This window comes from Rhopalosiphum padi, chromosome 2 (genome assembly GCF_020882245.1).
Source record: "Rhopalosiphum padi isolate XX-2018 chromosome 2, ASM2088224v1, whole genome shotgun sequence".
Taxonomy (NCBI): Eukaryota; Metazoa; Arthropoda; class Insecta; order Hemiptera; family Aphididae; genus Rhopalosiphum; species Rhopalosiphum padi.
The window spans coordinates 79,457,280-79,484,602 of NC_083598.1; the positions used below are offsets into that span (position 1 = coordinate 79,457,280).

At 24.5% G+C, this 27,323-nt stretch overlaps 1 protein-coding gene across 3 annotated transcripts in view; it reads left to right on the forward strand.

Moving 5' to 3' along the window:
* Positions 1–621: 621 nt before the first annotated feature.
* The window catches only part of LOC132921118 (uncharacterized), a 111,998-nt gene continuing 85,296 nt past the window's right edge, over positions 622–27,323 (forward strand). For 2 of the 3 annotated variants that reach the window (XM_060983967.1, XM_060983963.1), the window contains exon 1: positions 673–763. The gene's annotated coding sequence lies outside the window, so the exon portion shown is untranslated. Of the gene's footprint in view, positions 764–27,323 lie in introns of all 3 variants that reach the window. The other variant, XM_060983964.1, reaches the window with a different exon arrangement.

Genomic DNA, 27,323 nt, shown 5'->3' on the forward strand with positions numbered 1-27,323 from the left:
AAAAAAATATATATTTAACATTGGTGATATATATTACTATATAAATAAATGCTAATTACTTTAAGTGACAGTTAACCGAATATAATAATATGATAGATGCGTAAGAACTGCTGATCAACATAACACAAAATTAAAAAGTTTTTTAAAAACTAAACCATTGTTCGATGTATTTAATGTATTAATGTTTAAAAAAAAAAAATGCATCGACACCGATCTACCGGAGATGCGTTTTTCGTTCGCAATTTAAAATCATGTGTACCGTCGTTGCGCTGCAGCGGGGAAACAAAGGTACATAATAATAGTATTTTTTTTTCGCTTATCTTACAGCGTTCATAATAATTATAACGACAATAATGATAAAAACATAAATATTTATTTACATTTACATTTAAATGTAGGTGGTGTTTTTTATTATTTATTTTTATTTTTTATTATTATCATTATTGTTTATTTATTTTTGTTCTTTCTAAGCGGATTATCGAAGTAGTGTAACGAGTTTCGGCCATTCCGGTGTGGCGATGGCCTATGTACGTTTTACCGGCTACCGAGTAGTTGCCTCCCACCCCGCACACGTACACCTATCACCGCAAACTACTACCACCACCGTCACTTCACTGCCCCGGTGTATAAAAACGAGGGCTCTAAGCGTTTGCGCCAGGGACACACATACCGGTAGCGCATTTGTGTTCGAGTGAACTCGGCGAGCTGTACGCACACGGAACCACATCAGTCGTTCGCGGACTGCTCGAACTCCACGAGGTAAGTACGTGCACGCATTTCATTACACCATAATATGATACTGTTATTATTACGAAAATACGCGCGAGAGAGCCGACTACCTATATGTGTTATTATTATAACTATAATATTATTATAATAATTGTTGGAATAATGTTGTGAGATGTTTGTCGTGTCTATATTTTTTATATTAAAATCATTTTTTTTTTTTTTAATTCACTTATTTTTTAATTATTATTATTATTTTGTCTTCAACGTGACTCTTTAATAATTTTCGGAATTCGAGTCCACGTCAGAGTGACCGTTTCAGAATTTCGGGTTATCTGCAAGTATGTTTTCTCGTAATATTTTCGAAAAAAAATAATTGCACTTGTTATACAAGTAGGACTCGTTCAAGTTTAAATGTATATGCTCGTTTCATAAACCTGCTGTGTAGTATTTTCGTTATGATGGTTTAATACACTGAGCGCATCGTAATCCTAGTAAAATACCAGTGAACATAATATTATATTGATATATAATTTATTCTCAAAAAAAAAAAAATACGGGATAACAAATTTCTTCGTACATGAGCACAAAATAGAAAATTCTATCTTTAAACTGTCGCTTCATAGGTTCATAGGTATTAAAGTTCTAACAACGAAGAAAATATATTCGAGATAATAATATGTCTAATATATTTTTTATAAAACATATATTCTAAAAATGAATTTACGGTATTTCACGTTTTCTTATATTATTATAATTTCTTCGCTTTAATAATATTTTACAAAAACGATATACATAATATTATCTCTAAAATATTTCGCTCTCCAAAATTGACAAACTTTAGCTTTAATTCAGAAATTTCAATAATCTTAATTTCACATTTTCACTTAGTGAGATTTTGCTATATTTTCGGTTGGATCGACAGAAGCAGTATTTTATATATTATGTTTTATCTACAGAGTAATTCTTCTAAAATTAAACACTTATTATCTATATAAGTATAAATGTTTTTGAAAATATTTTTTTTTTTTGTAATTTAAATCTATTAAAAAACGGCATTTCTGAAAGAAAAAAATAGATTTTTATTATTTTCTAATATTTTTTTTTTGTTTAATTTGTTTTAATGACAACATTCATTTTTGATTTACCATTTTAAAGCAAAATATTTATTTTTGAATTTATATATTAAAAATTGAATTCTGTCCAAGTCGTTAATTAATTAAAATAATTAAAAGCCTAGTTAAGCGATGTACTAGACCATTTTTTTTTTGGATTAGGTACAAGGGTAAAAATTAAAAACTGAAATTACAAATTATATAAAAAAAATATATTTCCAAAACATATACTTTTCGAAACAACAAGTATTTATTATTACAAGAATCACAACGTATAGATGATACAGGTATAACGTCCTCTTAAAACTTTGTATCGTTCACAAAACAATATGAATATTATATTAATATGTGATATGTAAGTGCTGATGTTTTTTGATTATATATGTAATAGAGAGTGTTCTATAGGTATATATACATATTATATCACGAGTATCTAAGAAATTTAAGTACATAAACATAATAATATATTAATATGTATAGTGTATAGGTACTACATCTCATAAAATATGCGTACCGAATACTGTGTTAGTAACAACTATTAGGTTTAAATAGAAACAAAACACCATAATATTATGAGTTATAAAGTAAATATTATTTGTTATAAATATTACTTTTGTAAATCGGTATTTAGATAGTTTTCAACTAGTATTAATGAATCAATAATTAATTATTTTTTACGGAAAAAACAGTTTTAGTTTTAGTATGCAGATAAACCATATAAGTTAATAGTTCCATAGTTGCATGAAACACAGATGTTAATGTGAGTAAATTTGAACAGTTGGTGAATTTAAATACTGTAACTAAAAACTGGACAAAATTAAATTGTAAATAGCGAAAATACTTTGATAATGACGTGTCTAAAAATTATTAGTAAAAATATTTGGTGACAATTTAAAATAAATAGTTACTTGTTTGTTTGAATAACAACAATAATAACACATATTATTATTTGTTAGAAACTGGAGTTTCGTAAATATTCTATTTATTCTGTTTTTTTTCTTTTTAGTTTTCAAAATCGTTTTAAAAATATCTAGTTTTGACCTCCCAAATAACCAAATAAATTTGGTATCAGAAACCACAAAAATAATAAAAACTCATGTTATTGTAAAACCTACATATTTATCACTCCATTCAGAAATTGAATCGTTAAAATGACTGGTTTTAAAAAAAATAATAACAAATAAACAGAAAAAAAACTGTTAGTCATTGCTTAAAAAAATGTAGTAGTGGTGTTCTTTGCATGACTATAAGTCTATAAATATTAATTTAATATAGTTTACTTTATTACTTATCTTATCAAAAAAATAAAACTTACATTATTATATTATATTAAATTTTAATGTACCAGCATAAAATATTAATACGTCATATTATAATATAGAATCATACACATAATCATAGGTGCATTGTATTAAAATAGTCTATATTACGTTCATAATACTATGTCGTATAAAACCATGTCCTATATTTATTTACTCGTCCGTACTTGTACACTACGTTGTACATCAATATCAAAAGAATCTACTGAAGAAAAAATTGTTCATTTAACACGAAAGAAAAAACATATTTCTCTACATTGTTTAAATTTTTATTACGTACAAACCACGTGGAAAACTAATTAGACGAGAAGTATCAAGCGATTGGCTGTCATACAAAACAGCTGATATAATACTATCGTACAATTTATATATATCATGTACATTGTATTGGTAGCGTAAAGTGTATGGCTTTTAAAATAAGAAAAAAAAACTTAATCAAAATGTTGAAGCTTTGACGTTCACTCGTAATTGCCGTACTATTTGTTTTCTGTTTTGATTTTTTTCCACGTTTTATTATTAGGAAAATTATTAATTACGATAATCACATGACGTTCTGATGACATTGAAGTGTTTTATATTCCTTCTAGAAATTGGTAATTATAACAACATAAAATATTTCTACGATATTCAAAAATAATCATTTATTTACTCGTCAATATCTGCAATACATTAAGCGTTGTGTATAATATCTACATAATTATCCTTAAAAATTTATAGCTAATGATATAGTTATGATTCTTTTTTAGAATTAAATTCGATTCGACAACATTTCATACAGTAGCCATAAAATGTATTCAATATTTTCTATGTATTAAAAACGCATTGAATATACACAGCGATGATATTAATTTTGAAAAAGTATGAATAGTATAAAGAAAGAGCGCCTATACAAAAACAAATTGCATATATAATATATTCTGCAGTCTCTTAGCGTATCAAAGAATATCGAAAAAACGTGTTTTTCTCTTTTCAGAAATGGTTTATTTTTTTATTTTTCGAAGACTGATTGGTATGCTCAACACATAAATCTGTATTGTTTGTCATACATGTCCCATAAACGGTCTGCCAGAGGCTGTTTTAAACGGTTGTATTTTCTTATACATTATTTTATACATAAGGTAATTTATCAAACATTGCTCATTCTCATTATTTCCTTTCAGCATACTTGTATTCAAATTCTAATTTTTTTAAATTTGTAAGTAGGTATACTTAAAGATAATTTTTACAATATTTGAGACTGTTTATGGCTATAGAATTTTTTTTTAATCTTAATGAATATAGATCGATATCTGAACGATTAATTTCTAAGCTATTAATTAATATTTACAATAGATTTTATAATGCTAATAATTTCACGATAAATTATAATGGGTTTAAAATATATTGGGGTTTATGTGCTTATAAATTTACACTAAAAAAAATGGTTGTTATATGAGAAAAAAAATACAAGATCTTTCTAAATGTTTTAAATAAAAAAAAATTGTTAAGTACATTTTCATTAAATACACTTAATTTTTATGAGAAATTAGAATAATTTTAATAAGTGCAATAATGAGTAACTATAGGATAATATGGTGTTTTTAGAATCACCCTAAATATTATGTATTTTAAATTCATATTATTTACGAAATAAATTGGTTGTAAAATCCACTCAAACTTGTATTGACGTTTGTTTATATAAACTATTATAAAAAAAAATAACAATTCAAGACTTTGTGTACTTACCTATGATCTAAACAAAATACTCAAGTTTCTTCATGAACAACTAAAACAAAGTGCTGAGGAATATAATTTATATGTTCAACCGAATGAAATTCCTTCATCGCCGTATAAACATAAACGTATAGTGTAATGTTATGTACATATACGTGGTACCGGTAAATATTATAACATATTATGTTTCGTTTTGAAATAACGTAATTTATAACGTTATAAATGATACTTAAAAAGATTAAAAAATGCACAAAAAAGTGGCACATCCCGCAAAACCTAAGCAGACGACACGAAGTTGCTCTAACCAGACTAAGAATTGGACATTCTTTTCTGACACATGCTTTTCTAATAAGTAAAGACCCACCACCTATTTGCGAAGAATGTCATGAAAACCTATCCATACAGCATATCATCCAAGACTGCCCATCATTCCAAAACATACGAAACTCACTATCGATACCAGGCAACCTAGAAGAAGCACTAAATGAAGACTACAGCACAAAAACATTAAATTTCCTCACAAAAATTAATATTATAAATAACTTATAAATCATTATTTTCAACATGTACATTATGAAAATTTTATATGTCTCAAAAATATTTATATGCTATAACTTGTATTTTATAATTCAAAATTAATGTAACACTCACTATGTAACACCTACAAGGCTAATAACCTCAGTTGTTGAAGCCTCTTTTTTTTTTTCCAATAAAAAAAAAAAAAAAAAAAAAAAAAAAAAAAAAAAAAAAAAAAAAAAAATGATACTTTCAATTTACTAGGTTCTCACTTTTTTTTTATCTTGTTATGGAATAATAATAATAAAAAAAAAATAATAAAATAAATTTGTTCAGCTTCCAAAATAATATTTTTGTTTTTGAATATTGCTAAAATATTAAAATGCGACGTCGTTTCCTAGTTTAAACTTACCCAATCAAGTAAGTTATTTATATTTGCCGTAGAATATATTTTACGAGTGATAATTCCCAACGTAAATTCCTTAGATTTTGGAATAATGTATATGTAAGGTATTTATATTCTATAAAGCGTATATATATTATGTATTACCTGTCCAAAATCAAATTTTTCATCAATTTTAATATTTGTCTAAAAAGATATCTATGATCATATTAAAATCATATTAAGTATTGTAAACATGATTCTAATTGAACGAAAATGGACTTGATTTAAACCACATGATATCAATTATAATAAAAATTAAAAAGTACCAAGCGTCCAAGCTCTAAAAATTAATAATCTTGTTGATTTAAACATTATATGAGAAATTTTACTTTCGAAAAAAATGTGTTAATAAGAAACGAATAAAGCTAAATTTACTAAATTGTTAGTTTAATGATTCGTAATTGTTGTGAAATTATAATATTAAGATATTACACGAAAAAACGGTGCAATAAAATATGCATACCAATAACGGTATTATTTATTATTATATTGCATATTGTATTATATCAATTACATTTTCGATCTTGTCACATGCAGTACTTATATTATACGTGAATACGTGATGAGAAATATCGAGCAAGGGGAGGTTGTTGTAGAGTTTTATCGACAAAAAATATAAAATATTTAAACTGGACATATCGTATTTTATCATGGTACTTAGGAAAACATAAGTTTTGAACGTAGAAACACTCTGATAAAATATAAAACATAGTAAAACGAATGTATAATATAGTTTCATTTGTCTGCTGTCCAATATGTTAAATTTGACAAACTGTAGTACCTATAATGTTTTATTTTTAAGATTCTTTTCAAGTCGTAAATAACTAAATTAAAATAACGTTTTTTAAATAATAATTTTTTGTCTATGCACAGCATTTTGTTCTATTTACTGTTTTATATGCTTTTATTTGAATGTATTTTGAACAAAATCGATTTTAATTACTTTTTTAAACATTTTCGTGAACTATATTTTGGCTATCCATTAAAAAAAAAAAAAACCGTTAATAATTAACTTCTAAAATATTAATTATAATAATAAATCAACAACAATTTAAAATGTCTAAATAATAAAAGTATTGATAATATCGTAATATGAAAATGTTTAAATGTATACATTGAAACATGGTCTATTATTATTTTTAAATTGGTTTTATTTTATTGTAATTGAATTTCTTGTACGCGTATATAGTTTGAACTGTGCAGATATCTCTCATGGTTAAAAAAAAAAAAAAATTCGCAAACTATAGATAATAATTATTATTAAACCATAATAACGCAGCACGTAGTACATTCTAATATTTACATAGAAATTACATTTGTTCAGGAATAGCAAAAAAAAAAAAAAAAACGTCAGGTATCGTGAAAATAGATGTATCGACGGTTCAAGAGGAATAAGAAATATGTGTTTTGGAGTTATTGCACAAAGATCGTATAATATATTGGGATTGAAAATACGTAATTGAATGTAAACAAGGTTGCTCGTGAAGTTTTATTCTCCAAGAGTTAAGATTTAGATTGGCTAGGTAAACTATTTCACGGGGACGCCCAAGTGTGTTTCCATGCAAACTTTTAAAGGTTAGAGCGAGTAGGTACCTACTGCTCTAACATTATGGCAAAGGGTAAATGGTTAGAAGTCACGTTTTCGTTCTTGATCATCAATTATCAGGCCTTGTAATGTAATTGGAACGTAATGATTTATTTGACAGTATTGTTTGTGCCCACAAAGACGGAAAAAACAATATCTAAATTAAATTAAATGTCGATTTTTTGTAAGTTTCATACTTCAATGTATAGATACTAGATTTAACTTGCGTATAATTATTTCATCTTGAATTTTGACTTTAAAAAAATCATCACAACAATAAGTTGATTTGCATTTTTTTTTTTTTTTTTTGATTTTGTAATTTTCGATTTTAACGCATGCTGTACAATTTTTTATACGAATTTCAACCTTATTTGGTTTTCCGCGTCTTTTTTTCTATCTAAATTCTGTTGTGAATTGGTTTTTGATCGTCTGTTTTTTACGAGTATTTTCATTATTATTTACTTTTTGTGTTATGTGACGCGTAGAACATTTTATCTAACAGTCCAACAGAGCATGTAAGCGATAATAATAAAAGTTTTTATATTTATAGTAAAATACAAAAAAATAATAATTTTGAATGTATCTAAAACCGATATTGATAAATCATAATAATATTCTCTCACTGATGTCCCTGATGATATGAACTATATAAAAACTGTAGCGTATGGTTTATTGTTATTTGTTAGATAAAGCGTAAAACTAATTGTTTATTATATTTAACCAAATCGATAATTATTTTGGGTGCAGATAATCTGCAGCGTATAATACGAGTGTTCAACATCTCAATATAATTCACTGTGTTAAACTAATACGATTGTTTCCATATTGTTTTAAGTGAAATCGATATTTGATTTTGTGAATTTGCTATATTAATTGTGCACTTGTATACTGGTTCACTATGATATTATAGTGTTAGATATAATATAATAATTACTTTTTCATAGACATAAATAATATGAAAATTATTGATTTTTGCTTGTGATTAAAACCGGTTTGTTGGACTTATAAATACTTTAAAATTTGAATATTAATTTATAATTTATTAACACAAGTCATAATACTACAATATAATGTTTATAGTAACACGCTGCATAACATTACTATAGAATATCTGACAGTGTCCCAAGAACTTTTAACCTCATACATACGTCATTCAGTTCTATAAAATGCAATAATATACACACAATAATCAATAAGGATCGTTTTATTGAGATATTGGTTATCCACGTATAACCTACGTCCCCCATTCTATGCAGCGTAACCGGTGTGTTCTATTTTAATTAAATTATTTTTCAAAACGTGAGTGTTCTTATAAATCATCTCATTTTCAACTTTGGTTATATTACAATTACGTATTTGTTTACTGCAACTTTTGTAAATTTAATTTGTATTCTTAACAATCTTCACATTTTTTAATTTTCATTGCACAAAAGCGTGACTCTTATAATATTATATTTGTAAATATTTTAATAATCCTCTCGTTATTTTCTCAAGCTTATAATTACTTATTTTGAACATATTATAATAAGTATTGTATATATATCTTATATATATATTACAGTTTGAAAACAAGAATGTATGTTATAAATGATAAATAAATAATTATAACTAAAAACTTTCAAGCGCAAGAAATGTAAAAGTCAATTGAAAATATGAGTAATAAAAACCTTTTTAGACTTTTAAGACTTAAAATAAAAATTCCGGTAAAAGTTTTTGTTGAAAGGTTTAGATCAAATATGTATATTATCTTAGTAAATATATGAAAAAACAAAATAACTATATTGTATTATTTACTTAATAAGTATATATAGTATCGTCAGTATAGTTTTATGAATAACTTAAGTTAATATGATTCAACAAATAGTTTAATAAGTGTAATATACAGTGATTCATCAAGTGTGCTCATCTCCATTTTGGATGTAGTATTTATAATAATTATTGGAATATCTTATAAATTAATAGTATTGATTAATAAATTTAAATTATTATATATTTCAAACACGTATCTTAGACTTATTGTTTTTAGTGAACAAAGTTTGAACTCAAAAGCTACTCACCGTTTAAATGTCAATTTTGATAAGTCAAAATTTAAAGAAAAAATGATTTACTTAAAATATTTTACAGTAGAAAAGATACTTGTAGAAAATAGATTTATTTATAATTCAATAGTACACACCTTGATTAGTACAAAAATCTCAAGAATCTGAAATCATGGGTTTTAAGTATTCAAAAATTTCAAAATCTAAACATCCTAATTAAATCGTTTTGTATTTTAGTATTTATTTAATAGAATAACATATTTTAATATTATGTTTTAATGTTAATATGAAATGTTTAAAAATTAAATCTTACTAGTTTTCTATAGCTGATTAATTATTTTACGGTCTTTTGACGCATATAGTTGGAATACCTTACAAAAGTAAGTTTAGGAACTTAGGCGTGACTAATAAAGAAGGTATAAAACCAGCTTTCGATTTTTTATTATATTTTACAAATAAAGTATAATATCTATACTTATCTGAGATTTAAAATGTTATGGTAGGATGTTTTTGTAGCGTCCTTATTTGTGTATATTGGCGGAAGAAGTCGGATTATCCATTGACAAATTGAAGTAGCATACTTTTAAATACAAGAATTTTTTAACTGACAATATTATTGCTTATAAATGACACATTTTCTACGTAAATTCTATATTAAAACAAGTTTTATTCAAAATTCCTTTCATCAACGTTATTTGTTTTATGTAAATATATTTTGTTTAACAAAATTTATTGAACATTTTTAGTATAAAACTTTAGCAATTACAAAATATGATGATCCAGTATTGAATAAATATTTTTTTTTACATAAAAATAAAAATATTTATGATATTAATAAAAATGTTATTTTGTAAGTTACAATACTGATAAATAATAATTAAAATAGTTTATTAATATTTTCATGATATTTTATTTTTTAATCTAAACATTAATGTTGGAATTTATATTGTATCTCCAATAGTTAGTTGTTCAAATCTTAAATAATTTCTTAAATTTATTCTGAAAAATGTTAAACGAACTTAGGCATTTAAGCGTCGTTCGGTCACATAAATTATTTATCAGGATTTTAAAATATATCATTTTTAAACTCTAAAAGATATTCGTATTTAATAGAGCCAAAGTTCATATATTTTTGTTATTCATATTATATATACAATGCATAATATATATTTATATTCAATTTAAAAAACAATCTATATTCCTACTATGTTTCACAGCAGTCTCGGAATGTTAAAAGTTTTAAATTTGTAATAAATATTAGAATAGTTTTTTTCTGTGTTAAATCTAACCAATTGTCCGACTCGCAGATAATTCAGTTACGAACGAGATAAATTTGTTTCAAACTGGATGCAGTGAATCCAAAGGCGCATAAAAAGAGATGAGAAATTTAATATATCGGATGTTTATACACCGTGTATGCACTGACGCACGAGTTATTTTTCACGAGACGTTTTTCGCGGTTTATTTCTAGCTGACGTTTAAATTTCCGTTTTGATTTTCTCGTTCGCTATTTATACATTTGTGAGATTACTTTACATAATAGCTAGTGGTTACTGGCTAGGAACTATGTATAGGCTTAACACGCAGCGTCGAGTTTTCGTGCTATATTGTTTTGCTTAATAATGAGAACTGTCGTAATAATATTATAATAGGAAGACGTCTCGGCATTCAAAATATTAAACATAGTTCGTGTCTGAGTTGTTTAATATTCCATAGCCTTTGCACATTCAGAATGCTGTGCTATATGAAATAATAGTTACGTTTTAATAAAACATAACATTTTCCACGCATCGATGATACGTGCAATTTTCAACGTCGTTTACCTAATAGTATGACTGTTTGCTTATTCCTATAATAAAATAATATATATATATATTTTTTTTTTTCGTTCACTTAAACTAATAACATCAATTGTCTGTTGATAGTAGACGCAATTTTAAACTGCATATTATTATGTATTCCATTAAAATATGTCTCATCAACGGAGAAAATATTAATTAGTATTGCCTTGTCAATTGTCAAGGAAATTACTTTGTTTGGAAAAACAGATATCGTAACGTTGAATTGTATTGTCTTTACTGAAACTTTTATGTTAATTATATATTTTAATTAAAATGTAGTCGTGTCATATTTTATACAAATTATTCAATTTACAGCGATCAGTTTTAAAGAGAACACAATAAATTAATACTGTTTGTTACCTACTTTTATATTTCGTTATAAAAATGTATTCCACTTTTACAGTTATCATACAACTATTATATTATTACACTAATAAATATTTTAAAACTATCTCTGAAATTGGATATATACTAAACTTTAAAAGTAAAATAAGCTTGACGGAACTTAATAACAAAAAAAAAAAAAACTTATTAAGAGGACGCTACACCCGAATGTGTTGTCTCCGTCTAATATGACATAGCAAATTTTCGTTTAGCAGAATCCATTTTATGTTGTTAAAGCTTTATTACTAGAATAAATTAACTTATTACCAAACTTAAAGGTAAAGATATTATCCAGGTCGTTACATTTTCTTTTATTGATATTATTATTTTCAAGTGAATTATAGGTATGTGTAAAATATTACAACATTACATTTCTTATTACCCACTTTAAAATTATATAATTTAATAAAAACCTACGTGATGGGCTAGATAATATTCTTACCTATAAAATTGATAATAAATAAATTTACTTTAATGTTAAAGCTAACAACATAAATTGGATTCTTCTGAACGCAAATTTGCTATGTTATATATGTATATAAGACGGAGATATCACATACTGATTTGGTGCTCTCTTAAGATTTTTGTAAAGGTAACGTTATTATATATAATTATAATTTTTTTTTTTTATACAAATATACGTTGTGATTAAAATATACGAATGGTTTATCTATGCATTAATGATAATTATATTTTGGTCTATTTTAAGAAATACTCGTATATAACATTTCTTAGTTTATATTAAATAACAACCTATATGATGCAGTATAATTGCTGGGAATATATAATATCATACATTTTAAAACTATTTCTGTTTATGTGAAATGAATTGCTAGCTGAACATGCGAACAGCATCTTCTTATTTTTTCTTAAACGTAAATAATTGACGAGTAAATGACCCCATATTTATATCATTGTACGTAAACAATTCGAATATGTTTAATAAGCAATATCCATGCCTAAAGCTTAATGTTTATTTTGAAAATTTAATCAAATAATATTTTCGTTTTAGTATTTAAAGACATGTGTTAGTTTATTTTTAAACAACACTATGCACTCTATAGTTTTTAAAACTTTGAAATATAAATTAGTTTTTAATACAATAATGATTAAACCACGTCATGTGTGTGCCTAATTGATTTAAACTTTCTTAAGAACATCTTAGATATACGTGTAATTGAATAAATAATTGTTGGAAATTGAAATATATTAATTAAACATATTTATTTATGACAGACCCTTAACACAAACCAGCTACAGTTCACTGTACATTGAAAGAAGCAATATTATTATTATTTTTTTTTAAAATAATATTGTTCACATGGTTAAAATATAATATTATTGTGGGTCGTTTCTATGGGATTCAAATTACGGTTTCTTTCCTTTCTATTTTATAATTAGTCTGCGTCAATTTGTTCGTAAATCTCTTACTGGCCTTAAAACTCGCAGAAAAATCCCATCTCGTTTTTTTTTTATCATCACATTATACAGTTTATAAAATCTTCTCTTTATAAACTCACCTAAATATTTTTTGTTATCGTAAACCACCTTCTCATGTTGACGATAATTGTTTAAACACGCCCCGTCAAATGATCTAAATTCTTTTTGACTTTATTTATGGTCAATAAGTTTTTCTTGGGTTATTTAAAATTCCATTTCTCATTATTCACCGTAATCGCATGGGTGGATTCGTTCCTCAATGTATCCCAATTTATTTGCCAGTTCTCCATTTTGAATTCCAAAATTAGTAGTACTTTTTACGAGTAAGCTACGTCTTCTGAGTTCATCTTTCACTGAAGTTTATTGTGGCGGCGTAATTGAGGCCCTATATGGTTTTAGTTATATTCTTCTTCACGACCAATAATTTGTTTAATAGCTTCCTTAACTCGGTGCTTCACATTTAGTTTATAAAATGTAATCTCGCCAGTTTTTATTTCACTATCTTCCCATTACACTAAGATATTTTATTTATTTTTATTCTAGCTTATTTTACTATAAACTTGCTATGGGTTCAAAATCATACTATAATTCCAAGTTACTTGGCAAAATGCTCGTATATTTTAAATTATTTTTACCGTTCTAAATATATTTAATAGTCTGATTGATTGACTTTTTTACGAGGATAAATCAACAATTATTTTGCATATTAATTTTCCTTTTTATGTACATAAATAATTCTTTTGTGTATTTAATATTTATACTTATTATAATGTATATGACATCCATCCACGTTTATCTTATGTACTATTACTTACGTGTTTTAAAAAAATCACATCCAATACAAATATGTAAATGTGTTTATTCCAAACGATCGTTAAGAGTAAGTACCATTTTTATGACATAAAAATTAAATGAACCGACAAATCGTACTAAAATACTAAAAGATATTTTATTGCCTTTGGAACAGGTTAGATTATATAAAGTAAATGGAGTTATATTTTTGATTTTACGCACTGGTATTTCTGAATTTACTATCTGATCAAATTTCAACATGTTTCACATTTGAAAAATCTTATATTTACAAACATATTTTAAATGCATTCTTATTAACTTGTACTAATTCAATTGATCGACTCATTTTATATTTATCCGGATATGTAAACATTTAAAAATCATTTAATGCGTGAATAAAAGGGCAAAAAAATCTTATGTAGTAACTACTTTATTAAATAATAGAAGTTGAGAGTAACTCATCATTTAGTAGACTACTGTAATTGATGTGTTAAGTTTGAATTAAATTAATAAATAATAAATTAATTGTTAATACTGATAAAAATAAAAATAAATAAATAAAAAATGTTAAGTGTCTTTAAATAGCTCAAAAAAAAAAAAATTAAAATATTCTACTATGTGCAGAAAATTATAATATAAGCATTTAATGAAAATGTCAAGTATTTACGGTTTTTCATTTCAGAAATACATCAAAAACATAATTTCGTTTTTTCTTAGTTGTTTTTTTTTTGTTTTACCCAATTATTTTGAAAATACTGGGAATTTTCAATTTACCAGCATGATCCAATTAGCTATCAGAAACCACTATCTAAGATCGAATCATTTTTCCACTATACTTTGTGTAAACAGACAGAAAAATACATACTTGTAAAATCAATAGATTAATCGCACCACTCAAAATTTAAAATAAGTAAAATTATTAAATTAATCAATCATTCAACATTTATCATATATTATAATACATTTTTCGAATTTACTTAAGAATAATTTTTATTCCACACCACTTTTTTTTTTAAAATGAAATTTTTAACAAAATAGTTTATAAGCTTAAATGCTTAAAATATTTATAAAGTATTGTTATTTATAATAAGAAAATGATTATTATAACACTTTAGTAATAATTTGACACGTTTAATTACAAATCTAATTATGTTAAAACTTATAAGGTTTTAAAATTACAAAAGTTTTTAATCTATATAACGATTTGCACAATCTTCTAAATTGTTATACTACACACAATGCAAGTTTTAATCGTGTCTTCGTGTAGAACAGTGTATAGAATACATATTATGGTGTATTTTAATAAGCTTATTGAATTCATTTAACGTCAATCAAATAATTATATTATATAAAATATATATGTGGCACTTAATTTATTTTTTAAAGTTTTATATCATTGTGTCATAATACTATATACGTTTTTAATTCAAAAATATAAAATGAAACTGTGTTAATTTAATTATATGTAATTAATTATCTACCTATATTTTTTTTTTACTTTTTTAAACATTAAATTTAACAAAAACATATTTTATCATACTTGTTAAGTTTTAAAAACAGATTTTCATGCATTGGTTATTCATCATCAAATGGCCACATGAAAATGAACTGTATTATATTATTTGAATGACGAATATTTTATTCATTAGTTTAGTATGCAGAGGGCTAAATTAATAATACTTCAATAACTATTACAGTTTATACAATTTACGTTAAATATGTTTGAAATATCAACATAATTTTTGATTTATTTGCATTATAAAGTATATTTGAAACATGAAAATTTAATATTATTCTGTATCGTTGCCATATAAAATTAAATACTAAATACGTAACACTTCAAATAAACACAAAGATTTTGAAATTGTTTTTTATTATTATATTATAATATTATTAGAAAAAATGATTTTGGGATATTTTTCACTTCAATTTACGGTAGATACATTTTTTTATAGTAATCAAAAATATAACATTGTGTTGTGTTGCATATTTGTACAATGTCATATTGATTAAGTGGTTGAGAAATTATGTTAGACCGTTTTAAAAACTCCGATCTTGAATTGAGATGAATATTTGTTTATTTTTATAAGTAATTGGTTTGAACATCATTCATTTTCGTTCAAAAATTAAAGATAAGCGGTAATTTAAATAGATGTTAGTTGACACTTTACAAGAAAAATTAAATTGAAATGTACAATATTCTACCAAATTAATTTTCTCCGAAATACTAAAATCAGCGCTACAAATAAATTGTATGCGCTTATTTATTTTATAGCTTCGTCATAAATAAGTATAATAATATACACGCGTATACAGTTTGGAAAAGCATCTAATTGATTAAAATATCTAATATTAGTATTAATGTATTAACAGCCAAAGCTATATAGTCTATTTATAATCGATGACATTTTTTATGTTAGTTTATTGAAAATGCACGGATACTAGTATACTAAATCCACGATAGTTCATATTACTATACAACACATTATTTAGGTCAATAATTTTAGAATATGGTTCGATTATATGGTGCCCATACACTAAATTTGCCATTGACAGTATCAAACGTGTCTAGAATCGTTTCTTGAAATTTATATCTTATAAACTGAGTATACGCATAGAAAACTATAATTACAATCCAATCTGAGCAAATTTAAATCTTCAAACCCTTTCATTACGTCACGAACTATCAAACATAACTTGTATACATAAATTAATTAATGGATATATCAATTCGCCGTCTTACTTAAATTCCATCCCTTTTAATGTTCCTTCTTAGAATAGCCGTTCAGTTTCTCTTTTTTATATGCCATTTTACTGCATAAACTATTTCACAAAGAGCGTTGTCTCTTTGCAACAAGAAAACCAACGTCGATTTTTTTCTTCAAGCCTTTATTCATAATTTTAAATTAACATTTTCTAAATCAATAGAGTTAGTTTTTTTAAGCTGTTATTTCTTATTAATTACATATTTCATTTTTTAAATACATATATGATATATATGTATAAAATCATATTTTATAATTATTTATCGTTATGGTCCTATATAATATAACTTTACTAATCCGTACCACTGGGACTTGGCCCGTGTTTGTTCGTGTATATTTATTAAAATAAAATATTATTGTCATTATTATCTAGAGAGTGATTAATAGACTAATAATCCATAACTGAACTAATATAATTCGAGAACCCTTAAAAAAAATACATGAAATTTGTTCAGAATATTATCATTTATATGGATTTTATTTTAATATTGAATAAAAATAGTTTATTGATTAAATATATATATATATTATCTCCACGGAATATACGAAATAATTTCATCATTTTTAGAACAATTTATTTTCCTACTTTATATAAGCCATCTCTGAATATATAGGTAAAATAAATAATATTATATGTATATGTATCGTTATGAAATATTTTGCTTTGAGTTGAGTTACTATTTTCTAATGTGTATAGAACAATGTAAAACTATTTAACACTTTATTGGCTGAAGCAATCAAAATGAAACACTACCACTAATTTCCCGTCTAAATGGTTAAATGGTTAAATTCTTGTTGACAATGTTGTCCATTAACAAATAATAAAATCTTAGATACATAAAAGTCATATATTTAATTTAAAATGTTCCTTTAGCGTTTAGTGGTGTTTATATTTGGGATAAGATAATTAAAAAAAAAATTCGAAAAATCGACATTCTCTACACGTTCATATTATTTTTTTTTTTCAAATTACTACGATATACTTGAGTGAACATTAACGCATCCGAGTGAAAATTTTGAGAAAATCTCATTTGATTCAATCAAACATATCGTTTTCACTTTAAATTAAACCAAATTATTGGGAGTAAATATTATTGAAATAAATTAAATTAAATATAATATAATATATAATATTAGCATACGATATGTACAATGATATAATGAGATGAAACATAATAATATTAATTACTGTTGTTATTGTAGTTTTTTTATAAAAGTCTTAGAACTTTAACTTTAAATAATTAGCATACAAACAAAAATAGTATCACGACCATTATTCCATTAATAAATATACGTATTATCATATTTTGTCATAATTCGATTTGAAAAAGTTATTTATAAGTAATAAAAATTTCATATAATTTATATCTTTATCAAAAGTGTTTAAATCATCGACCATTTTGATTTTTCAATGAATCTGTAAGATGTATCATTAATTGTACTCTACGAACACCGTTAAAACCCACTTTGAATTTTTTTCAGTAACAGTTTACAATTTCTACTTGCAATATGAAACTGATTGATTTTAATTACATCTGTCACTTCAATGTATGTATTTAACCTAGGTAAAATACACATATCAGGTCGATATAACTACACCATAACAGTCAAAAGCTTACATATTGAAATTTAAACAACCGTATAAATTATTTTCCTTCGGTGTTCTACGAATTCCATATATAATCAACTATGTATGTATAGAACTCGTTTGTGGACGGTATAAATAATAATTTTCATATAATTTAAATGTAATTAAGTCACTAATATGCCATCTAATAGTGTTGTATACATTTCCATCCGATATACCACGGGTATTGCGATCGATTTAATTTATCATTAAATGTTTTCAAAACAAGAGTAATTGTAATTATTATTAGCTAACAGTAGAGCAGTCCACGCGGAATTTATATTCCAAATATTATAATATTGTATTCAAGCGTGTTTGAAGGTCCCAATGAAAACTTTTCCGGGTCCGTTTTCACAAGGGATAGGTTGTTCCTGCCGATAGAACGATTTTATGGACTTGGAAACGCGCACTTGAAGCGGATGCCGGACGTGCCGTATCTTTTATACCCGGACCAATCATAACTTGCACGACCGGTGTCGGTACCACGCGTAGTAGTAGTATATAGTGGTAGTAGTTGTCTATGTAATAGGCTGTTTTTTTCTTTCCCCGAAGGTGTTCGGAGTATAAACATTGCCGGAACGCGGAGTGTTGAAAAATCAATTTACTCGGATAAAAGAAGGTGGACACGGGGCGAACGTAAATTTATATATATATAAAAAAAAATGATAAATAAATATAAAAAAGGCAACGGTAGTGGATTTTTTTTTTATTGTCAGCTTATTCCGCAGCTGTCGAAAACCGTCAGTCTCGCCGGTGTACATGTAGTCCGATAGCCCTCCATAAGTAATGTATAATATACTGTATATTATATACCTTATAGTTCTATTTATCTCAGAATTTTATCAATTAATGTGTCGGTCCGTTTTAGTTGGATAGACAGAGACTTTGCAGAGTGTGATCGGGCGTACATGAGAATCTAGATGAAATATTACACCCAAGAGAAAAGACGCAGAGCGAATAATATTATGTTTAGATACAATTGACTATAAAAGTGTTTAATAAAAACCGCACCTAACTACAAAATAACAAGAATGCGCGCAATTAGCTTGGTAATGACGATTATTATTGTATTGGTATTGTAATATTATAATACATTGAAACCCATATCTAACGAACTTAAAGGTTATATGAAAAAAAAATTCGTTAAATAGAAATTCCGTTAAAAACAAAACATGTTATTTTTTTTTTTTTTACTTCATAAACTAATTTTTTAGTGTACGTATAATATTGATAAATAAATTAAAATATAAAAAATACATTCAAATTTTAATATAAAGTATGTAGTTATAAATTGTTTTTATTCCTTGTCACCAAAAAATTTTCTGATATCCTGTTAAACAACTTTTCTATAATTCTGACTAAAAATTCTCGCACTTATTTAAATAAATCTGATCGAAAAGTGTGTAAATAATATGTAAGAGTACAATAGTTTTTCAATTTTTTGTAGAAAAATAACACAAAATAAATTTGTTGACTATAGAAACATTTTTAAATAAAAATGTTATGGCTCGATCAAATATTGCGATAGATAAATAGTTTTGTTAGCTAGACATTTAGTTAAGAATTATATACATATTATTTTGTATAAATTAGTAGTTAATCTTAATTCTTATTAGTTGATACTGTTTAAACTTAATAAAACACAATTAATGAATACTAAGCTTTTCATATGTAAATATGTTACAAAAAATATTTGTGAATAATGAGTAATGGTTACAAGCTTTTAAGTAAAACGTATTGAACGTATATTATTTTTATTAAGATATTTATGATAAGTGTTGAAAGCAGAAAAAACGACTATTAAATTATAATATTATAGTGTATGTGTATATCTACCACTTTCCAAACACTGAAAGTTTGATCAGCCCTGAATTTAGAATTTTAGTCGTGATAAATAAGTTCTCTTGTTTGCTTTTATGAACCTTTAATCTTTATCTATGGCACAATGTTGATAAGATTAATAAAATAATGAAAAATTTTATGACTTTATATTGTGTATAAATATATGTATAATATTATATTATATAATACATAATAAATTGTATTATTATAGTTCACTAATTGTATTAAATTAGTATCTATATCGCATCAACAAATTATATTAAGTTGGTATATAATGATTTATAATTAATAATTGCATAACTACATAATTTATCTAATATAGGTATATAATGAAAGCCTTAAACAAGTTTCATATTGAATATTATATAATACTGCTTTTACTTAATTATAACACACATTGTAATATAATATTATATTATGTATGTAACAACGTGTAATTTATTAATATATACTATGTAATTTATCTCTTTAACTTATATACATACTGAAAGTCTTAAGAAAATTTCAATTATTGAATAGTATATAATAAAGTTTTTACTTCATTGTAAAATTATATACCTTCGTGTAAATATAAAAATGTATTACATTTAAAAAAAAATAATTCATTAGAAAATATTACCCATATTATTCTGTTAATATTAAAATAAAATAAAATAAAATAATGATATTTTTCTTTTACTTGTATGAATGGGATTCTCCAAATGGATCTGAAATATAAACTTATTTTGTTTAATAAACAGTAAATAAAAACAGGTCTTATTGAAACTGTTTGTAAAATTAGTTTTCAACATTTTAATATTTGCTATTTGATAACTATCACTACACCTCATCAAATCTGTCAACATTTGAAATAATGTCTACGTTTTTAAAAGAAAAATTTTAATCAAGCGAAATATTTAATACATACTTTTTCCATTCTATATAACATTTTTAAATTTTAAATTAAAATATTTTAATAATTTTTCATCACATAATTGATTTTTCATGATTGTAAATATTATATTTATAAAACTTAATAATAAATTATGTTTAATATTTTATTTTATTTATGACATAAATTTTATGTATATTACAGGTCACACGCAATAGCATAATATATTTTTACCAACCTACATTATAATACTTCATAAAATATTTGATTCTATACAATTTTGTAATATTATCTATTCAATTTATTTTATTTTTTTTGTGTAATTTGTATAATGTTATATATTTATTTCTGAGTGCATTTAATTTAATTTATGTTAGAATTTTAAAAAAAAAGTAAAGATTCAGACAAAATATTCTATATGTTTTATTTGATGTATGTTTGGTACTGGTCTGATAGTATTTTTCATCATATTTTTTGGGACAGCATGGAAGCTTTGAAAGTTTCATATATCGTATTGCCCATCAAACCATTAGAGATTGAACCTAAGTGCTACTGTGTATGTAATTTTAGAACATGTTAAAAATTGGCATACGACATTTTTTTTATGATCATATAAAGTTTGATTCACGGTAAAAAGTGTACTTTACTTTTTCCATACAAATTATGGCAATATTATCAGTAAACATTTTTCGTATTACTTTAATAGCATTTGGTTCATCTGGTCTATCGCGGTTATAATACGAAATTTATCTTTTATTCAATCTATAGTATTATATTGCCATTATGCGTCACTGTTATCTATATTATATAAAAAAATGTATTAATTTCTCGAGGATATAATATTATTTTGGTAATTTTTAATAGGATTTTTAATTTAGATATGAACTCATTTGAAATGAAAACGCATAGTTAATTTTTTCCATCTTTATTTTAGGTGTATATAAATACACCTGTCCCTGTGGAAACCCGTCCAAAACTATGAAATGTGCTAGTTTATTTTTTTTAATACACACCAACTTTTATTTTTAAATGTTAAAATTTCAATTTTGTACTATCGCGTATTGATGAAAATATTTTTTTGTAAAAAAAGACGGTTTTAAAACTAATTGTATTTCACTAAAAACAAAAACAAAAACAAAAAAAAAACAATATAGACAATGCCATATTGTATTAAAAGAATTAAAAGAGTACAAGGTCCCCAGTATACAATGTAATTTGAAATATGATATATTGTTATATTGTATAAAGTATGACACACATTTTTTTCATGAACATTTGATTTAAAGTTACCTGTATTCCATTTTTGTGAATTGAGATTGACCGAGTTTAAAGATAAAAAACGAGGCTTAAACAATTTGCTATAAGTAGAAATAACAAAAAACATACACTTGAAACTGTTATCCGATAAAAAATCTAACAGACATTATTATAATTATTTGGTTTATAAATGTTATTGTTACATTACACATATTTAATAACTAAAATAAATGCAACAAATTTTAAGCCGATTTTCCAGGTGTTGTTGCTTACTCTAAATATGGAAAATCATTGAAATAAAATATTGAAAAACACATGTAACACAGTTAATTTATATAGGCATATAGAGTTTTAATTGATTATTATGATACATTTTTATGAATACAAAGCACCGTAAAACGTGGCCTACCGTAAATTACTGCCTATAATAGAACAATTTAAAAGGTTCACGCTAGCACAGATTGATCGAAATAAATAGTATAACTATAGTATGGTGTATAGAAAATGTAACTTCTTAATGTTAAAGAGTTTCTGGAACTAACAAGACAGGTTGACACGCAAATCTGGTATAGTCAATCAACTCTTTTTTAACAGATTATTGTGTTGTATAAAAGACGTTCGCAACCTCTTGTACCTAATCAAACTATTTATGATATCATACTTATCATATGTATATGTATTACATATAGATGGAATATTTACCTAATGACAAAACGTAATACTTTATATTAAGCTCCATAATGATATACATTTTTGTTAGCGTTACTATTATTATAATAAATATGTTTAAAGCACTTTTGTAAATCCACTAATAATATTATGAAATTATCCGATGTATTAATAATAAATTACACCGACGAATTTTAGTAAAAACAAATGGTAAGTAATTTTTTTGATCATTATTTTTACGGATACACAATTATTGTGTTAAATATAAAAACAAAATACAAATTCTAATTTAAACATTAAATAATAATTAAAGTTATACATATATTCATAGTGTCTATACGTATAATATCAAATGTATTTTAGACACTTAGTGATTTACAATCGATTTATAATTTATAATATTAATTGAATGTTACTACTCTGGTTAATTACTTGAAAACGATATAATACTAATAGAGAGGGTTGAAGATAAAATAAATAAAGTGTCTTAATATAATGATGCCACACCAACTTGTATTTTCTTCGTCTTATAAACGTAAAACATATCAAATTTAAGGTTAATAGAACCGATTTTGTGTTGTAGACTTAAATTATAAAGTGAATTAACTTATTACTGAACTTAAAATTAAGAACTTCACCTCTATTTTTAAATAGAAAATTAAATTTAATACAATACAAAATATAGTTTTTTTTTAAATATATTATTATAACCACCGTTGTATAATAAGTTATGTAAAATAGAATATGAAAAGCTAAGACTCATGATAAAGAAACTTAAAAATATAATATATTTTAAGTATTTTATCGTTAATTGTTTACGATATATTAATTGTTAAGAAAATTATTATGCGTATGTGTGATGTGTATAACATTAAAATTCTCATAACTTGCATACAATTTAAAATATTGTAAAAACCAACGTTCTTATTTTTAAGTTTGATCGTTGATAAAATAACTTTAATATTAGAGTTAGAAACACAAAATTGGTTTTGCTTAACTTAAATTTGATATGTGTTTCATGTATAAAACGAATAAAATACATGCACGTTTTCTTTGAAAAAAACATAATATTATAAATAATGTATTATTGGTGACCTGCGATTTAGAACAAAAATTGTTATTGAAGTGACTGAACATAAACCATTAAAAACGTTACTGAGAAAAAAATCTTTACTATTAAAAATATTCAATTACGGTGGGAAATATTTTAAAGAAATAGTCGTTTTTTAAGGACCATAAATGACTGTTAAAAAAAACACTGCTGGCAGTGTTTTGACCATTATCTGTGGAGACATCATTAAAGAACAAAATTAGAGGACACGCATTTTCTTGTTTTCTTGAACAAACAGAATAGAGGCAAAAAATGTTGAGGTTTTTAAATTCTACTTCGTCGATTTCGATTCAAATAATTTAAAGAAAAAGTAAAGAATTTATTCTTCACTATGATTAACAGTTTGATTTTTTTGAAAAATTATAGTTGAATATAATTTATTTTATTTTATTTATTACGGTTTTATAAATATATTTTCTATAATTCTATATCTAATTTAAAAATACAAATTTATAAAGTTAATTTAATCAAATATTTCAAATAATTCTATATTAATCTATATTAAATATTTACAATGCTATATAAATTCTAAAATTTAATTGTGAGCGGGTGGAAAAAAATCTAATATTTTAGACGTGAAAAGACAAGGAACATGAAACAATATTTATATTATCTTTGGTCAATTATAATATTTTTAGATTAGATAGGTGCATGATAACTGGATTACAATGATAGAGGTGATAATGTAGCTAAAAGTATAACAATACAATTTTCAATTTTTAATTCTAAAATTATCAATTATTGGTGTTATGTTTTCCTTAAATTGCTCTACTCAAATACAAAAATCTATAAATTACCTTTTTAAGATAGACATTTATCATCCATTACTCGAAATCAGTAAGTTTTATTAACTCGATTTATTATAAAAATTATATTCATAAAATTGATTGTGAATCATTTTTTGAGTATAAAAATTTGAATTTAAATTAAATAAAGTCAATTATTAGCAACGGTTAACAGGAATAATTGGATTGAACTTTTTAAAACTTAAATAATTTTATAAAATATAAAATTATATAATTCATTTAACTGTCTGAAAAACTTTGCTACACTCATTTAAATATCTACATTGGTTTAATCATAAGATTTTAAAAAAACTGTTCGTGAGAATAAAAAATTGTTGTATAAATCAACTGAAACAAATGTTGCTTATAATAATTTGCTGTGCCTTGCTCGTAAAATATGTAATACAACTTTTCAAATATTGTTATAATAAACATTAGTTAAACATTTCATAGTTTTTAATTTACAATCGTAGTTTTTTTTTTGGAAATGCGTACGAAATAAAAAATAATTTAATTCCATTTGTATGGCAACGAGCAATGATAAAAATAACTCAGATAACAATTAAAAATATATCTTTTAATGTTTAAAAAATGTGTGTCTTCTATGTATAAAGTGTGTTCTTACAGTGTCGATGAATTAAAATACATTAAATAACTTTTTCAACTATCTCTTACTACTAGAATATTCACTGTTCTTTTGAGCCTAGGTTATGCTATTCCCGTTTTAAAGTCTAAAAATAAAATTCCTCTTGTCGTTGACTGTTTATATTTAAAATTAGTACTCAACTTAAATTGATGAAAAAATTAATTCTATTTAATTTTTTATTAACATTTAATTGAGTTCTCCATTTAAATCAACAGGGTTCTGGGCGTCATAATGTACCTCGACTTGTTGATATTTTACACAGACTTTGTGGTACGTATAAAATACGAACGGCAAGTTGATGCAATATATTAATAGACCAATATAAAGAAATTGTTTTGCAGAGTTGACTTCGGATCATTATTGAACCTACTAAAAATCATTGAAATGTCTGATTCTCTTTTGTCGTTGTTTAGTTCTTATCTAATATGAAGAAGTCAACAAGTAAAAATAAAAAAATCCATTTCAGTGCCATTCAAAGCACGCTTGTGGGAGTACTGTGGTCATATTTTTCTACTTTTAGTTTTACTTTTGTTTACGGCTTGGACAAAGTTTATTTTTTTAATGCATAATATTTATTATCCGCTGACGATCTTTAAATATATACCATACTCGATATACTGTCATAAAGATTGCTTCAAATTACATTAATAGCTTCTATTTTATTGTGTAACACTAATTTGCTTGAAATTAATATTGATTCATTTATCTAAATATAATTCACACACTAATAAAATCCAATTACGCCAAATTGTACATTTAATAATATTTCGTTGAATGCTGTTTCCTCGATGTAACTTAATATACAGGTATTCTATAATATACTATACGTATGTATAATAATATTTTGTTTAACGACCATATGGATTTAATACATAAAAAATATAGTAAAAGATTAGAACTTATAAAGCGCAATAATTGAAAATGTACAAACCATAATATTATATGTATTATATGTACTACAGTACTTTATTGGTCTTTATTTTAGTTTATATTAGAGTATACGTAGTTTAACAGCATAATTTGGAATTATTTTACCAATTATTGGATAAACAACATTTAAAATATTTAGGAACAATTTCTAAGATTTTGGCTTAAAAATATATTCATCAACATCTTATATGAACTCAGTTGTTATCAAAACGGCTTCAGAAACATTGTTAATCAACGATTATTTAATAATATAATAACGTTACTCAAAGATGTGGATTATCTAAAACTATTGGTAAGAACACATTTTAATGTTCTTCGCACTGTATTAGAAATCAATCTATTTTTCATATAAATTATCACGGTCAATTTATAGCCACAATAAGCCGGATTAATCGGCTATAATAATTGTCTTCTTGTAATTGTATAAAACATGATTTTAACTTTAATAATAAGTGATCATTACTATTTACAAAAATTAAATCTCTAAATTAATGTAACATATGTAAATATATGTTATAATATATATGATTTACCCTGAATCTAATAATATAATATTGACATATTTTAAAATTGTCTTATATTATGCTTCTTTGTTTTTACATTAATTTTGTATTATATTTACAACATTATCAATTGTATGTTACTTAGTGTTTATATCCAGTGTATAATTAACACTGTACTGTGGCTGCTGAGGGCGTTATGAATACATAATAATACATAAATAAATGAATGTATAATTTTAACTTTAAAAAATAACAATGTTGTCATACACTACAATATATTATTACTTTAATTTTCGATAAGTCGTATGAATCTTAGAAGAGTATTATTTTTAGATTTATTTTTCTAAAACTATTTTGGTGGTCAATCGTAGATTTGTTTGTTTACAACACGTTATACTTACC